The 18670-nt window shown below is 37.2% G+C and overlaps 1 protein-coding gene across 1 annotated transcript in view; it reads left to right on the forward strand.

Annotated features, from left to right (window-relative positions):
* The first annotated feature begins 215 nt into the window (after positions 1-215).
* Positions 216-18670, forward strand: part of TRIM56 (tripartite motif containing 56) — an 82555-nt gene continuing 64100 nt past the window's right edge. The window contains exon 1 of the mRNA XM_044077163.1: positions 216-268. The gene's annotated coding sequence lies outside the window, so the exon portion shown is untranslated. The remainder of the gene's footprint in view (positions 269-18670) is intronic.

Below are 18670 nucleotides of genomic sequence, written 5' to 3' on the forward strand. Positions count from 1 at the left end.
AATGTTAAGGTTGACACACTATAACACAAACAGCAGAGATGAAACAATTCTAATTAACTATTTGAATAGCATTATTACATGTGGCTAATAAAATACTTCAGAAAAAAAATACAGTTTCAGGTGCCCTACAGAATATTTAAATGAGTTAAAATGTCAACATTTGGAAACTGACACCTTCCGTAAAGCTACATATCTACATCTCCTTAAAGATATTAGTTGTGCTTGCTGAATCAGTCTTTGTGCTCAGAAATCAGGATTACAGACTACGGTAAGAGAAAACTTTTATCAAATTCAAAAGCATGTTAGCTCAAGTATTTTGTTGCTTTCAGTCTCAGCTGTCAGGAAACTGCCATTTTTGCCCATAAGACATTATGACAAGCTGGATTCTTGTTGACATGTACAAACTACGAAACCTAAGAAGTGACAACAAAGGTGTGGACTGTTGACTGTATATATCTATATTTCTTACTTATAAAGATCCTTGGAAAATATAAGTGTTTTGCATTAATTTGTTTTTGGTAGTGAGGGGAGTAATTAATGCAACATATGTATTTAAAAAATTAACATTACATTTAATATCATATTACTTCTGTCGATAGAAACAAGAAGTGTTTCTGTAACACAGAACGCAAAGGGAGGAACCTCTGCAGAGCTTATTGCTTGCCTAAATGACATAAATCTGTATGACTTTCATCTATAACTAAGCTGTTCAAAATATTGCAGAAAATCCAGATCTTTACCTTATATTTTTGTTTGTTACTTATAAAATATGTTTTTTTTTTCTGGCAAGTAATTGAGTATAAGAATCACAAAATTTTGATCAACAAATGAGTTTAAGATACCCTTCAGAAAATAGAGCAAATGCAAAAAACTGTTATTCTAGCAACATCCTAAGTTTACAAGAGTGATATTTAAAGTTGTGCTCTGATTTTGGCCATTTGGTTACCCTACCCAGTATCTGTGGATTTTCCAGAATTTTTGAGCAAAGTAGTTGAGAGGAAGGGTTTCCATCATTATCACACATGTCATTAAAAGTTAAAGAATTCATAGTATATGACTGATGAATAAAATTGAGTGCTGGGCATGAAGATATTGGGTATATATTATATTCTCGAAAGCCGACAATATTGAAGCTGATATTGCCGGCACGAGAATAGTGAAAGCACACAACATCGAACGTGTAAACAGAAATCTCCATAAGGGGGGTACAGGGGGGGCTTGCTCCCCATCTTAAACTCGTTAGGGTATTTTTTTGTTTTTTTTTATAAGTTCGATGTTTGAAGACATCGACCATATGGTGTCGACCATATGGTGTTCGATGTTTTCAACCGTCGATCTTATAATATAGACCCGAAGATATTTGGTGGTAGCAACAAGAGCTGCTTTCAGTGTAAATTACTTTTCTCAAGTTCACGATAGCATGGGGTATTTTCACCTCAGGGTATTTGACCTGCTCTTCCCTTCCGGCAAAAGGGGAATACAGCTTGAGGATGGATATTGCCAAGGGGTATATTTTCATATGACTTAACTGCCTTGTAACTCTAATGATCCAATAATCCTAAAATATTATTTTAAAAGTTTTATGGGGAAAATAAAATAGAGAGCTTGTATGAGCATTCACAACACCATTATCAAATCCCATTTCATCATATAAAACTAGTCATGTACACTAGTGCTGATCAGTGGTGACAACTGAAGTTGAAGGTCACTGAACATTGGATATGATGGAGCATTCCTCAACAGCAGTGTCAATGCACAACTGGTAGCACACTTGCCTTTGGTGCAGAAGGTTGTGGGTTCTATTCCCACACCAAGCAGATTGATTACTGATACTACAGTGTAGCATAAGGGGGGTGCTGTGTGTCATCATTTGCAGACATTAAACTGAGATTCTATCTGCTTGAGATGGTGGTAGCTCAGCTGAATATATATATATATATATATATATATATATTTAGCTATCACCTTGGGTCTCCCTTGAAAATAGGCTACTAGCATGGTGCATAGTGGGACTACCCTAGTCAACAAAAGATAAAAAATATAAAATGCTTCTGAGACTACTTGACCTTCAGTTAGCACCTTTAGGGTGGTGGGGTTGAAACATGATTTCTCACTCTGTAAAAGTGCTTAATAATGTATGGCTCATTGTTAATGAGTTTACATTTATGACAATCCAATGAAAAGTACCATGGATTTTCATACTGAGGTACACTTCTGTTGTGAGTCCTACATTCCAGAATTAAGTTCATGGGATAAAAGTAGGTTGTTGATCTGGTGGACTATGGTAGCTGACAACAAGATTCCTGTTAGAATTTACAAAGACTTGAATTAATGCTGGACCCCCATCAAAATGAAGTACACGATACCTAGTTTTCACCCCTTTTCATAAGGGCTTTAGAGGCCCGACCAGGGATATATTTAAGTCTGCCCATCCAATCATCCAGGTTACACCTAAAAAGGATCAGGGATCTACTCAGTATTACATCCAATGTGAGTCTGTTTCATAAAGAAAGTATTCTCTATGACAGGTATCTCTCTCCATCAGGTTCTGTTTATGTTGCTGTAGAAGTTTAGATCTCTTGAGCAGGTGTTTAATATGTTATTAGTTTCTTGGATGTGTAGCATGTCACACAGGACCAGATCCTTTCAGACTGTATGTGCCAGACAGAGATCACCTCTTTGAAAATGACAGAAAATGGAAAAGAGAAGGATAGAGTATTTTAAGGTACTCATATTAGGAATTTGTAGATAGAGATGATTTCCTTGGAAACAGAAGATACACCATTGGTGATTACTCTTGCTGTATAAAATAATTTCATAAAAACAGTGGACACATGGTAACAAAGGATAATTCATCATCGCTGAAAGTGCCCAAGCCCCTAATAACAGTCATTTTTAAGGGGGGAGTCACGTATGTGCTAGAGGCATGGATGCACAGGTTTGCCAAAGGACACAATGCCGCATTTCTTGGTTAGTGCATGAGACCTTCTTGAAGATACATATTTCAACTGGCAGTAGACCGATGGTGCCTTATATAATACAGAAAGGTGCTGAAGCTAACACTTTGCAGGACCCCCCCCCCCAACTGTTTCTCACCATCATTTTCATTTACCTCATGTACATTTAACAGATTTAGTTGTTTTTCTCCATATTACCCAATTAAGAAGTCTGTCTTCTGTTTGTCTGTCATCCTGTCAGTGAATTCAGTACTTTCTCTTGTCTGGAATGATGCTTGACCCTTTGATTTGGATCATAAACTTTACTCTTCCTATTTATTTTCTTGAGTTCAGTCGATTTGAGTTCCCTTTAATGAATTTGCAGACCCATATCATATGCTTCTTTCCTCTACTGTTTATCAGGAAGATAAACTCAGGTTTGTCTAGCCTGTTTTTGCACAACATTCCTACAATTCCTTTTACCATCAAGGCAGCTTTCCTTTTTTCCCTACATAATCTACAAAATTGGAGGCAGTCACTGCATTAGTAAGTTGCAAACCCACAGCAATGTTTAACATGAAGACCCCTGAGTGAGGATTGCTGCCACACCACACTAATAAATCTTAATCATAGGTTCATAGTTTCATAGGTGTGTAGTAGGCTAATGGCCCTGGAGGCTTTACAAGCCTAGCCCATAGAAGTGCCCTGGCATCGTGCCGCCCGACGTTAGTTCCCAGTGTCGCTATCAAGTAGAGGCACTGGAGTGATCCCCGGGGTGAACTTTCTATTACCCATCCACTCATCAAGATTTCTATTGAAGAGGGACAGCGAGGTACTCTGCTTGACATGTATTGGAAGTTTATTCCAGAGCATGGGCAGACTCTGGGTGAGAAACCTGTCCCTCCAGCATGTTCTGTTGATTGTGGTAATGTGGTTGAGGTCTCTGGAAAGTGTAGTGTGGAGGGATTGGGATTTCTTTATTTGTAGCATTTCTAATAGAGCTGGGTAAGACCTGGCTTTGTAAGTCAAGCAGAGATCACCTCTAAGCAGACAATATGAGACAGAGAATAGCTGGATTCTTTTGAGTCTGTCCACCTAGGACATGTGTTTAATGCCTAGGATCCTCTTCGTGAGGTACTTCTGTGACCTCTCCAGCTATTGCATGTGTCTGGTGAGGTACATGCCAAATGGGGAGAATGCAGAGCAGTGCTGTCCAATGCTGTAACTCCTCAGAAGAACAGTGGCAACAAGGGGATGGCCTAGGGGTGGACTTCTGGCCAGAGAGCTCTTTTATTTGACAGCTATCATAGTGAGTGCACACGATCATGCTCTGTTAAGAGAAAGGTGAAGTGGTCCCTGTGGTGATGTGACTCATGTATCTCTCACCCAGGAGGGAGGTTAGAGTCTATAGCAATTGCCTTCTTATCTGGGATGTCAGTGAGGGCAGAAACCTCAATCACAGCTACCTGAATTAAAGCCCTTACCGATGTTTATCAGTTCTACATAACGACACCAAGAATGGGGAAACAAACAAACTCTAGTTCATTCAGTGGGAAGCTTGATGGTTAGCAGTCATGTAGGCAAAAAGGAAATAGACAAAATATAGTTACAACTTGTCAAACATGTTATGCACGCAATACATTGAAACGTAGAAATTCAGTAAGACATTTCAGGTGTCAAATAAGACATTTTTTCAGTCTTATGCTAGAATATTCTTAGTCCCTTAATAAATTGACAATGGCATCTCTGTCTTTGCAGCTTTTGGTAAATCTTTTTAATCTGAGTACTTGTGATATTGCTTTTGTTGCTGTTATTGCAGGTACTGCTGAAATGCATTCCTTGGATGAACGTCTAAGGGATCTTTGTTTATCCTAGGAATTTTCCTGTTCTAAGTTTGATCTGGTCATTTTATTTTGCAATAGATATTTATTTTATTGTGTACTCATGCTTTCCAGCCTTCCTTCATTACCCACATCAGTTAACATTCTGACTGATCATTCCCTGACAAGGTGGTAACACTTTTAAATCAGTATTCTGGTTCTGTATTGTAACTAGTTTATGTTCCTTACTTTCCATCTTGTATAAATGTCTATGAGTTCTTCTAGAGCTTACGAATCTGAGCCTATATATATGACTGCAGTTTTAGTAGTTTAACAGGTATCACGTTCACCCTCGGCAGGTTGCTGGAATTATTTTCTAATACTGACACTGCAGTACAGTATAAGGGGTGCTACATTCCTGAGTGTGTTTTCCGTTGGATGAGACATTAATCTGAGGCTCCATTTGCCCGAGCTGGTGGCAGCTCAGGCAGATATAAAGGATCCCATGGCACTTATTGAAAACAGAAACATTTCTTTATTTGGAAACTTTCAATTTTATACCCACAAAACAGTCTCAAACTGTTCAAAATATCAGTTCACAAACAAAAACCGACAAGTAAGTACATAAATAATTGAATGAACAAATATTTATACATAATAACTACATACAGTTATATGTAACAGAAGTAGTCATTGTATAGGTACAAATCTCTAGCAATTATAGGCATATACATATCCCCTAATAACAATATTCCTCTACACAAGACTTTCTAAGCTTGGTCTTAAATAAAATTCCACAGGAAACAATTATCCTAGGTAACCTAGACATTTACTGTGTGACAATCAGATCAGCACAACCTATCAACACCATACTTCTTGATGGTTTCTCCCAGCTTATCACCTTCCCAATAGACATAATATAATCTCCATGAAAGATTCGACCCATGACAGGATCCTTATTTCTTCACCAAATAGTATTAAAGCATTTTATACCCTTTGAGACATCATGAGTATCCATCTGCCTGCATTTATAGTCAGACAATGCTATAATAAAGTAACTAAATTTTCATTCCTGACTGTGTTGTCCTTTGGCCTGCATTTACATTCATAAATTAATTAATTCATAAACTCACTACTACCTGTCATTATAATACCTTAACTGGTTAGAACCCCAACATCATTTAACCTTGACACAGCTGCTAGTAACCCACAAACGTATACATCAAGCAAATAAATGTCCTGTTCAACAATTTATTTTCCAATCCTACTCCCCAAATACACAGCTTAGTATATGAGGACAAGCCTAAATCCTATAACTCATCAGGGAACTCACTTTTCTAAAATTATGTTTCAAAAGCATGGAACTCTATTACTCACTGTTTGAAACAAATCTGCAACCTAAACGTATTAAAACTCACCTAAAACAGTATCTTCTGAGTACGTGATCATGTCTCAACTCATCTCCTGTTTAAGCCAACTTAGCTTAATCCATCCCAAGAGTCAGAGCTCACAAAGCACTGCTTCCAATAAAATCAAAGGTCATACATCATGTATATTCAACTTTACATTTCCTCATCCCATTCTGATCTTTTCACAAGACATCCTTATATATGCTATCATCCTTCAGTATCTACCTCCTCTCACTGAATTTAACCTACATTTATTTTCCATTTCTCCTTTTCAGTATTTTTTTCAATTATCCTTCCTGCTTTATTTTCTCTTTTTTTTACATTTCTTACTTCATGTTCTGTTTTTTCTACTGTCAGCCTACCAACCTGCATCTCAGCTGTTTTTCAATAGTGTATCTACTGTAATGAATACTCCTTTCATTTTTTAATGCCATATTTTATATTCCTAGGTTCACAGGTGTGTACTAGGCTAACGACCACTAGAGCCTTTTTAAGCCTTGCCATGCATCTCAAGTCTCTGACAAGTTCTGATACCCTTGGCAAGTATAGGCAGAGCCCTGGGAGATGAACCATTTACCAGATGACTGGGTCGATTAGAGATGTGTGTGCCAAACCAGGAATGAATTTCCTATTCCCCATCCAATTGTCCAAGTTACACTTGAATTGGGTTAGGGAGAAACTCTGCTTCACATGGGTGGAGAGTCTGTTCCAGAGAAGGGCTAGTAACTTGGATACATACCTGTCTTTGCAACAGATTCTGTTTATATCACAGGCAAGGTTTAAGTCTTTAGAACAATTCTGGAAATTCCTTATTTTTTCCATGTACCTTAGTAGAAGTAAAGCTACATCATTTCAGTTTTGTAAGATATTACCACAAAAATGTATCACATTTCATTATGGTTTTAAAATTGCATTGTTCATCATTATATAATCTTTTACACTTTGTACTATCTTTCATGACTATGTATTGTTTTATAACTTGCATCAGGTGTAATCATTAATTGTAAACTGCATTTTATACTTTAGCTTTTCTGCCTTCAACTGAAAAAAGATCTTTTTAGCCAGCTGGACTAGCAGAGTCAACAAATTCCAATAAATAAAACAATAATTATTTACTTCATCATATTATTTATAGCTTATTCCCCATTCTTTCTGCTATAACCAAAACTTTACCTTCCTTATAATTTAATCTAAATTGCAGCCTTTATCAAATAACAGTTATTTAGTCCTTGATTGCAAAATGATACAAACAGTCCTCATGTAAATTTGTTTCTGTTTTGTCATGCACACCATCTTTATCTCTAAAATAAAATCCATAAACTATTTTTCCATATTTGCTTATTCTAATCCTTCTACCCATCCATATATTTGTTTTAATTTGTTCTATAATCTAACTGCTCTGGAACATTCTAAAAACATATGTTCTACTGTTTCATTTACTTGACTCTTAACACATAACATTTCATCTAATACTTTATATAACATTGAAATTGATCCTTTCACAGGTAAATTTCTCTGCATTAATCTCCTTTTAAAATCTTGTTGCTTGTACTAGTTTCTGAATATGTTTCTTTCTCTTTAAACTTGCACCCTTTAATTCCTGCCTTAAATCTACACATGGATCAACATAAAAATACTCCAGAATTATTTTTTCATACCATATTCTTTTTTTTCTTCACATTTATCTTTCTTCAACAATTTGGTTTTCCTCTTCCACTCCAATATTTTCCTTCTTCTGCATTTTTCTTCTGTTGTAGTACTTTCTTATAACTCTTTATATTTCACAATTAAAAATTTAGTAACAATCTTTTTTAATCAAACCCATTTGTTTCCTCCCTTTCTTTTTTTTAAACACCTTTATTGAATTATCACTTGTGACACAGGCAAAATTATATTCATATAAAAGTAATCAAACTATATGAATATAACAAACATTTTATACTTCACATATATTGCTATATATCATATAACCTATGCAACATTACATACATTTTTCAATTCCTGCTTATTTTTTTAAACAAGAAACAACTTCATTAAACCATCACATATAACATAGGAAATTATACATTTAAATAAATGAAAACAAATCACACCAACAAAATCCTAGTCAGAAGCATTTTACATAGCAAACCATACTGACACACTCCTAGTTGCAAACATTATACATCAGTTATAATCTACCCAATGTTTCTCACACAAACATTATATAGCTCATTTAAGTCCTGCTGCCTTTTAGGCCTCATTTCTCCCTTGTATGTATTGTTCCCACAATTTCCATGTTTCCTATATAGTTTGCTTCTTTGTTATAACCTCCCTAAGTCTGGTAACAGCCCTTTCTACTTTCAGCTGCCTGAGTCGTTGTTTTAAAAGTTTTTGTGCTCTAGAGTTATAGAAAAACAAGTTGCTTAACAGCAATCATTCTACGTTTGTATATATTATTTTCTTAGCATTCTGATCCTCTTCTTGTTCTGTGAGATTCCTCATATTCTGCAATACTTTCAAATTTGTCAGTCTCTCTAAATAATTCTTGTTACTTCTTAACCATGGCTCCCTTTCTTTTCTAAAGATCTCATTTTCAGTTGTTTTATCTCTGTAACTGTATTCACTGCTTCCTGTATAGTTTGTTCATATTTTGATTTCCATTTTCTAATAATTGCTTTTTTGGGCAGCCACCATTATTAGACACAGCACAGAAAAATCATCTCCCTCATCAGACCAATCTGCCTACCCAGCATCTCCGACAATGCATCCCACAGGGAATCCTTAAAGTCCACCAACTCACCACACTTCCAGAAAATATATTCCTATTTATCTCTTTCTTCCTCTTCATACCCTCCAACATTTATTGTCTACCTGAGGAAAATTTCTCTGGAGTCTACTTGGGGCATAAAATATCTATGTAAACATTTCCAGGCAAAAATCCTAAATCTTCTAGATTTTGTTGCATATTTGGGAGACATACTTATATCCTCCCATTGTTTCTTTGTGAATTGCTTTCTTCCAAGACTATAGTACTTCTCCTCCTCTTAAGATATTGTTAAACAAAACTTTCCAGATCTTTATCGTTTTTTTTCCTCCTAGCTTCAAAACTTCCACAGGAATACCATCTATTCTTAGGGACTTTCCTGTTGATTGGTTATACATCACAATTTTTATCTCATCTCCTCCTATCTTAAATGTTAGTAAGTGAGCCTTATCTACCTCTAACCTTGGCAAATTTAATTCTTCCATAAACATTTCCATTTGTATATTTTCTTGATTTTCATATTTCTCTGCTTTATATAGACTCTCATAGATTATCTGAAATATTTCTAATACCTCTACAGGATCTCTTTTTACCTTCTTTGTTATAGCCTCCCTAAGTCTGGTGACAGCCCTTTCTACTTTCAGCTGCCTGAGTTGTTGTGCTAAAAGTTTTTGTGCTCTAGTGTTATAGAAAAACAAGTTGCTTAACAGCAATCATTCTACGTTTGTGCATATTATTTTCTGCTTAGCATTCTGATCCTCTTCTTGTTCTGTGAGATTCCTCATATTCTGCAATACTTTCAAATTTGTCAGTCCCTCTAAATAATTCTTGTTACTTATTAACCATGGCTCCCTTTCTTTTATTTCCACCCTGTTTTTAAACTCCACCTTAATTTTATCCCACTCCCTATCTATATTTTCAGAAGAAATTTCTATCCTCTCTAACAGCTCCTGAATAATCTCCACTACCCATTCCTTAAATTCCTCTCTTTTCAACAGATAGGTGGGAAAGTGGCAATGTCTCATTTTTATTTCATTACCCTACATTTTTATTTTACCTATTATTGGAGCATGATCTGAGATAGTTATTGGGTGGGTATCAAGACCTAAAATTAAATACACATGCTCCTGTGAAATGCAAATTCTGTCTAGCCTAGCCCAGTTTTTATATACTGGGGAATAATATATACATTCACTTTGAACTCCTATGTCTCACTTCACATCTTCCATGTCAAATATTTTTATAAATGTATTCGAAAATCTACTCTCCTTTGTTATATTTTCTCTTCTGGGTCCCTCAGACACATCTTCACTGCTGCAAATCAAGTTCCAGTCCCCACCTATGAGTAATATTCATTGCTGCAAACTGATTATTTCTCCTAGAATTTTCTTAAGCTCCATTACAGTAGTTTTAGGTGGAATGTAAATACAAGCCAATGTAATCCTCCTCCCTTGCCAGTAGCCCCTTAGCACTACAAATCTGCCATTATTTATTTATTTTATTTTACATTTGTTGACCGGGCTAGTCTAGCTGGATACATGTCCATTTTCAGTAGAGGCCCGGGAAGAAAAGCTCCAAGAAAAACATGCAAAATTAATAAAGAAGTTATGACAGATATTATAAAAACAACAATTGTTACATAAAAACATTAGTGTGTAATTTATTTTTTTTTTAAGAAGTACAAATTATAATACTCATAGTGATTACGTGAGAAGGTACAATATACATATATACATAAATTTTATATACAATAATATAGCATATTGAAACTTTAAAGGGAAGATTATAAAGGATGTAGGTTGAAAATTAGTGTAAAGGAAAACAGTTAGTCAGGGTTAGTACAGGAGCATAGCCAGTGTTTATTGAGAAATAGTTTTAGATTACTTTTAAAAAGTGAGAGAGAAGTCTGAGATGTGATTTCAGAGGGTAGTTTATTCCATAATTTCCCAACAGAGTTAGAGAACAAGGAGTCACCTGCTAAGTTGTTGGATTTGGTAGTATTGATCAGCAGTTTGTTTGAGGAGCGTAGATTCTTGAGATTATTATAAGGTGTAACAAGGCTAGAGGGTATTGGAGTGTTGTTGGGTTGATACAGGGTCTTGTGGGCTATTGTAAGCTGGTGAAATTGAAGCTGGTTAAGAAATTCTAGCCAGTCTAGTTGTTTCAGATTCAAACAGTGATGGGTTCTGAAAGGAGAGCCTGTAGCAAATCTAGCAATATTGTTATAGGATGTTGCTAGTTTGTTTAGGTTGTTTTTATTGAGATTGGTGTATATAGGAGACACATAGAGTAGAGTGGAGATTAAGTGGGTTTTGGCTATTGCGGTCCTAGCTACTGGTGTAAGAAAGGGTTTGATTATGTAAAGGGATCCTAGTTTTTTGTTAACTATTTTTATTGTGGTGTTTATGTGAGTATCAAAGTTAAGGTTGTTGTCAATTGTTATTCCTAAGAGTTTAGTGGTTGGGTCAGGAGAAATAAGAGTACAGTTGTTGGATGTGAGAGTGAAATGTAAAGGGGTGGACTTTCGGGTTGGTGTGAGGAGTAACAGTTTAGTTTTTTGGGGGTTTAGGAGGAGGCAGCGATGTGAGAACCATTGTTCTACAGTATTGAACGCTTTTTGGGTAAGAGACTGAAGTTCGGTTTGAGAAGTGGATGAACAGATTATAGTACAGTCATCGGCATACTGAATGCAGGTGGTGTGTGGAATAGCTGATTGCAGGTCATTAATATAAATGGAAAATAGGAGTGGGCCTAATATGGAGCCCTGTGGGACCCTGAGGGAGATAGAAAGGTGATTAGATAGTTTATTTTGCCAGAGTACAGCCTGCTGTCGGTTTTCTAGGTAAGATGTGAACCAATTCATAGATAGAGGATTGAGTGAAAGAGATTTCAGTATGTGTAGAAGGAGTTGTTGATTAACCATTTCAAAAGCTTTAGATAAGTCAATGAAGACTGCAGAGGAAAGAATATTTTCATTGCGGTTTTTGTTGATACAGTTTGTGAAGGATAGCAGGGCAGTGGTGGTACTGTGGAAAGGTCTGAATCCATGTTGACAGTTGGCAAGTAGGTTGTTATGGAGAAGGTGGTTAAGCAGTTGCTTATGGATGCACTATTCCATTATTTTTGCAAGAGGGGATAGTAGAGCTATGGGACGAAAGTTAGAGAAGTCACTGGAGTTCCCCCCTTTATGCAGTGGGATGATATGAGAAATTTTCCAGATGGATGGGATAGTTCCTTCAGTTATGGTTCTATTTATCAGAATGGAAATGGGATAGGCAATGGCTTTAGCTCCTTTTTGCAGGAATTCTGCTGGGAGTTTGTCAGCTGAGGGGGTGGTAGGTTTTAATTTTTGGAGAAGGGAGCAAATAAAGGAAGTAGACACTGGTTGTAAATGAAATGATGGGGGTGGGTTTGTAGTAGAAGTAGGCAGATTTGAGGTATCAGGAGATAGGTGGCTAGCAAGAGTTTGGATGGCGTCTGTGAAGAAAGAATTGAAGGCATTAGCTGTTTGTGTGGGATTCTCAGGGTTTGAGCCTTGTGGGTTGGGTGTGATAGATTGGCCTGGGTATAGATGTTTGTTAATGCTAGTCCAAAAGTTTTGAGGTTCCTTGTGGGAAGTTTGCTGTAATTGGAGATAAAAGTTCTTTTTGTCTAACAGGATGGCTTTTTTTGTATTATTTCTATGTTCCCTAAAGGTTTGGTGATCTGTAGGATTCTTAGTAGTACGCCATTTTGGCCAGGATTTGTTTCTGAGAAGGATTTTTTCCCTAGTATTATTAGAAAGCCAAGGGGCTGGTTTAGCTTTATTTCTAATAGAGCATATTGGGGCGTGGTCCAGGATGGTTAAGAATGTGGAACTGAAGTATTCTACTGCTTCATTTAGAGGGAGATATTTTAATGGTGACCAATTACATTGTTTAAGTTCTGTTTGGAAAAGTTATGGGTTAAATTGCTTTTTGGAGCGCACTGTTCTGAAAGTGTTAGGGAAAGTTAGGTTGGTTTTATGTCTAATAATATAAGTTAGTGAATGGTCACTTAGGTCATCTGGAAGGGTTCCTGTTATATAGGTTTGTTGAGGAGTATTAGTAAGTACCCAGTCCAAGGTACTTTCTTTGTTGTTGAGTCTATTAGTTCTGGTAGGAGAGTTAATAGTTTGTGAGAAGTCATATAAGTTAATATGGGTGGTGGGGTTTGTACTACTACTACAGGAATTCCAATCGATATTAAAGTCCCCTAGGACTATGTTTTTTTGTGGGAGATTAATAGAAAGCCAGTTAAGGATATACTCAAGTGTTCTGATGTTATTTTCTGGGGGAAGATATATACAGATGATATTTATGGCTTTACGTGTATTGACCTGAAGTTTGGAGGTAATTATTTCAGCACTATTGTCCAAAGGTTGGTTAAGATTTACAGTGCTGACTTGTAGCTCTGCTTTATAGAGGATTGCTACCCCTCCTCCCTTTTTGGCTGTGCGGTCTAGTCTAATGATATTGTAGCCAGTTGGGGTGATTTCATTGTATTTAATGGTAGGTTTTAGCCATGTTTCTGATAAACATAGAATGTCAAATAGGTGGACATCTAGGAGGGCATGAACTTGAGTGATTTTATTGCAAATACTGCGTATATTAAGATGTGCTATGGAGAGTGAGTTGGAAGGTTTGGTAGGTGGTAGGGTACTAGTATTGTATTGGTTGCAGTTTTCAGTGGTAAGGGTATAGTTTGGGCCAGGGTTAGGATGAATGTCCCCGTCTAGTAAGGAGTGGAGGAGTGTTAAGTGTTTAGGCTGGAGAGGCTTATAATAATAGTCAAGTAAAGTTCTAGTTTTTAGGTTGGTGTACTTAATGTGTACTAGTCAGTGATAATTTGGCTGGTAGGTAGCTGGGTTTGCAAATGAAGTGTAGGAAGTTTGGAGAGAAAGGTAGTGTTGGTGTTAAAGTGTGTTTGGAGGGGAAGAGAAGGGTATAGTAAAGAGGTTGTTCATAGGAGGTTAAGAGATAGGTAGTGGTTAGAGGAGATAAGAGTGAGACCAAGATTAATAGTTGTAATTGGTATGGGATGATTGATATAGACATTATATTAGTTTGTGAGGTGGGAGAGAAATGGGAGTTAGGTTTTATAAGCAGGTAGGAGATATGACAGTAGGTGGGGTATTAAACCAAGGAGGGATGAGAGGTGAGGTATCAGTGGGTGTGTTGTGAGAATGGGGGCTGGGAGTGCTAATGATGTGAATTGTCTGACTGGAGTAGGTGTAATGGGGGTGTGTCTTTAGAGGAATAAATGTAGGAGCACTGGGGGCGGGTGGAAATTGGAGGCAGGGTAGGGGAGCGGAGTGAGCCTGAAGGGCGAATGGAACGGGTAGAGACAAGAGAGTAGACTGTCGAGGATGACAATCTGTGAAGTATGAGAATTCAGAAGGTAAGTCTGAAAGTGAGAGAATGTAGAAGAAAGTTGAGAGGCTAGTAAGAACAGAGTCAGGATGTTAGAGGAGTAGAGTGTGATTAAAGATAACTTAGGACACAGGAGAGATGGTGAAAGAGTAGGTCTGTAGAAAACTGAGAACAGAGTTGGGGAGGTACGGTTAAGAATAGGAGAGGGAATTAATGAACAAAAAGCTTACATTGAGGCACCACCTAGTGGCCAGTCACTTTATTGCAACAAATAGGTCTCCTACAGGGGATAGCAGGCTAAGGGAGAGGGGGAGATAATCCAGTTAGTGATAGAGATTATATACGCTGGAGGTAAGGGTTATTTAAAATGATAAGTGATAAATGAGGGGGGGGTGTTGGCTGCTGGCTAACCTGACTGGGAAGCTTGCCTAACCTAGCAGAGTCTTTAATACATTAATATTATTGCGATTTACTCGTAGCTGTAACAATACATACTTTCACTGTCTTTTAAGAAAGGAAATGTCTCTCAGGGAGCTGGTAGGTTAGATCTTTAGTTAGGACTATTTTTCTGAGGCATCCAGCAGGGTAAATTCAGGTGTTTAGTGCAGGAAAACAAGGTTTCACTGTCTTTTAAGAAAGGAAATGTCTCTCAGGTACTGGTAGGTTAATTCTTTAGTTAGGACTATTTTTCAGAGGTATCCAGCAGGGTAAATTCAGGTGTTTAGTGCAGGAACACAAGGTTTCACTGTCTTTTAAGAAAATAAATGTCTCTCAGGGAGCTGGTAGGTTAATTCTTTAGTTAGGACTATTTTTCTGAGGCGTCCAGCAGGGTAAATTCAGGTGTTTAGTGCAGGAACACAAGCTTTCACTGTCTTTTAAGAAAGGAAATGTCTCTCAGGGAGCTGGTAGGTTAATTCTTTAGTTAGGACTATTTTTCAGAGGCGTCCAGCAGGGTAAATTCAGGTGTTTAGTGCAGGAACACAAAGTTTCACTGTCTTTTAAGAAAGAAAATGTCTCTCAGAGAGTGGTAGGTTAATTATTTAGTTAGGACTATTTTTCAGAGGCATCCAGCAGGGTAAATTCAGGTGTTTAGTGCAGGAACACAAGGTGTATGTCAAGCGTCGGAGCAGGGTGCACAGCAGCCAGGTACAGGGTAGGAGAAGAAAGATCTTCTTTTATCACTATTGGAGCTTCTCTTGCAATTAATATAAGTATTCATCTTTTCCTTTGTCCCAGGTATTCCATTGAAATAACCATCCTGAAAACTTTTCTTTGTCAAATTCACATGTTCAGTTCTTTCTAAGTGTGTCTCCTATAACATAGCTATTTGTACTCTACATTTTTTAATATAGTTCACTACTCTTTCTTGTTTGTGTTATCTGTGAGGCCATTTACATTTAGAGCCATTAAAGAAAGCATCATTGTATTAAAACGTCACTATTTCCACCTTTTACGTATAACACCTTTTTTGTTAAATGTCTAGTTCATGCTTTCATGTTACATGCATACACTATTTGGCATGTTGAACTTTTATGCAGTTTCTTGTCATCTACATTTGAGCTTATGTCACAGCTTATAAACCTTTTTGTTTTATTGAAAGCCCTCAAACAAACAAGTGCACACCCAGTACCCCCTAAAACCTATTAACTTAATACTAACACACAAAACTATGTACACCTTCAAATATTGAAGTTTTACCCTCCTAATAGGAACAGAAGTCCCGAACTGACAGCCACACTCACAGACTTGAGTTAAACTAAAAGAAAGGTCATCCATGCTAAGACGCATGGTGCAGCCAGGTCTACATTACGTTATCGAACATTTACCATATGATTGAATATGTAAATGTTCAAACATTTCAATGGAGATCTCCCTACAGTGCGGAAATGGAAGTTTTCCATTGTCTGTACTGTAGTGTGATCTCGGTGTTGGTATATTTAAAGTGTGGGGGGGGGGCACAGTCCCAGGTATGTTTTTATTTTTTTTTTATTTTCAAACTTTTAAAAGTTTGAACATATGGTGTCGACCATATGATGTTCAAACTTTTAAAAGTTCGATAATGTAATATAGACCCAGTGCAGCCTGTGCTTCTACTAAGTGCTGATTGTTTTTGTCTTATCTTTATATCTGTCCCAGCTGGGAAAACCCCTGAATGTTTTCAGAGAACATTAATTACCTTGAGAAGCCCATGAATGCATTCAGAGAACATTATCTACTTTGGGAAAACCACTGAATGCTTTCAGAGAACATTGTCTCTTAGCCGGTTTCTTTTTTCTTTTTTCTCTCAGCCAATCACTCTCTACTAAACTGTAACCAGTTTCTCTTTATCAGATTGTCTCCATGGAGACATAAGATCCAGGCAGCCAGTTTCTCTTAGGTTCATAGGTTCATATGTTCATACTAGGCTATCTGCCCAAGGGCATTTATAAGCCTAGCCCATAGTTATGCGGCTTTCGCCACCCCTTTAGTTTGAATAAAAACTATGCCTATCATTTTGCTGTGCCTCTGTCAAGCAGTGACACTGAAGTAATCCCTGGGGTATATCTGCGATCTCCCATCCATTGGTCAAGATTCCTCTTGAACAAGGCCAGAGAGGTGCTCTGCCTCACATGTACCGGGATTTTGTTCCACAGCATAGGGAGTCTCTGGGTGATGAATCTGTCCCTCCAGCACGTTCTATTTATAACCGTGTCAAGGTTTAAGTCTCCCGCCCTTGTGGTTCTGAGGGATCTAGATTTTTTGAGGTGAAGCATATTCATCAAATCTGGGTTTGACATGGCCTTATATGTCAGGCACAGGTCACCTCTGAGCAAGCGGTATGAGACTGAATAGAGCTGGAGTTCTTTCAGTCGGGCAGCATAAGACATATTTTTGAGACCCTTTATCCTTTTGGTGAGGAACTTTTGGGGCCTTTCAAGCTGCAGCAGGTGTCTGGTCAGATACATTCCGATCTTTATCAGATTGTTTCCATGGAAACATGAAGAGCAGCTGCTAAGCTTACATGTATTTGCTAGAAAAAAAGACTCATTATATTCAATGGTCTTTTTCATTTACTCTCTCATTTAAAACTTGTTAATAAATAAATTTAAGATTTTTAATCCAGGCATTCCTCATGCAAGAATGAGAAAAAACACATTCACTTTTCTTTTATCATGCGTTTTAACCAGGCTTTTTTATATATTGCAGTGCCTACATTTCTTAAAACTGAACAAGAATAAAGGGAGAAAAAAAACAGCAGCACCTGTTTACACACTCCATTACACTTAAAATAACTGAAAACAACTTTACTTTATAGCATGTAAAGAAAACCACATGCTAGAAAACCGGTCTTTACAGTTCACTTTCTCTCTATTCTTGCCCTACCCAAAATACTTTTCTGAACATTAATGACATGTCCCCCACAAGTCCAACAAACTCTGAAAAAGTACAGTATGTCCAGATCTTCTTTTTCTGTCATATTTCACAAATATAATTATTGCATTGTAATCCCATATTAAGTTACTGGTTTTATTACTGTTCGTCTCCAAAATCCTGTCTCTGCTTCATTTCCAATGTACTGTCAGTTCTTCTATTCAGCTCTCAGGCTCCCTTCCTTCAGTCCAACATTTTACATTGATAAATTTGAAAAGGTCTTACAGGTATAGTTCCTCTGTGGTCTTTATTACCAGAAGAATAAGAAGCAGAATCTCCTTCTGTTTCATACCTTATTTTTTGTTGGACACATTTTTGTATTTCCTCCTTAGCATGTACTTCATCAAAAAATTATTTTATCCCTCCAGGGAAGAATACATTAGACAGCTGGGTACAGCAGTTTGAATCTCACATCTGCATCTTGACATTCCCTGAATATTAGAATACATTTGCTCCTCTTCTGTCCAGTGTACAATGAGTAATTATTCTCAGCAAACACTCTGCTGTCTCCCACTTTTAGTACTTTGTCCTTCTGCCAGAATTTTGTCAGAATCAACTCCTTCTGCTGGTAAGATTCCATCCTTACTATTAAAGGTATAGGTTGCTTTCTTATAGCCAAGTTTGGAGCATACATGCAATGTGCCCTTTCAACTAACAACTCTTGCTGTGGAATACCAGTCCAGTTGCTTATTTGTGCTTTCATAAAATTAATGCAGTCTCTTCCTTCCAGCTTGTCTGGTACAGCTGAAAATCTCAGGTTTTCCCTACATACTCTGTCCTCTAATTCTATTATTTTTTAAAACATCTCTTCCCGAGCAGTCTCATATTCAGCCAGCCTTTTCTTTAATTTGGCCTCTGATTTTTGCACCTTTATCAGTTACATTTACTCATAACTCATAAACACAATTCTACTGGCCTTCTCTGCTGAGTTTCTGTTTTCACACTGGGAGAGCGAGAA

This window comes from Protopterus annectens, chromosome 7.part0 (genome assembly GCF_019279795.1).
Source record: "Protopterus annectens isolate FY-2018-M chromosome 7.part0, PAN1.0, whole genome shotgun sequence".
Taxonomy (NCBI): domain Eukaryota; kingdom Metazoa; phylum Chordata; order Ceratodontiformes; family Protopteridae; genus Protopterus; species Protopterus annectens.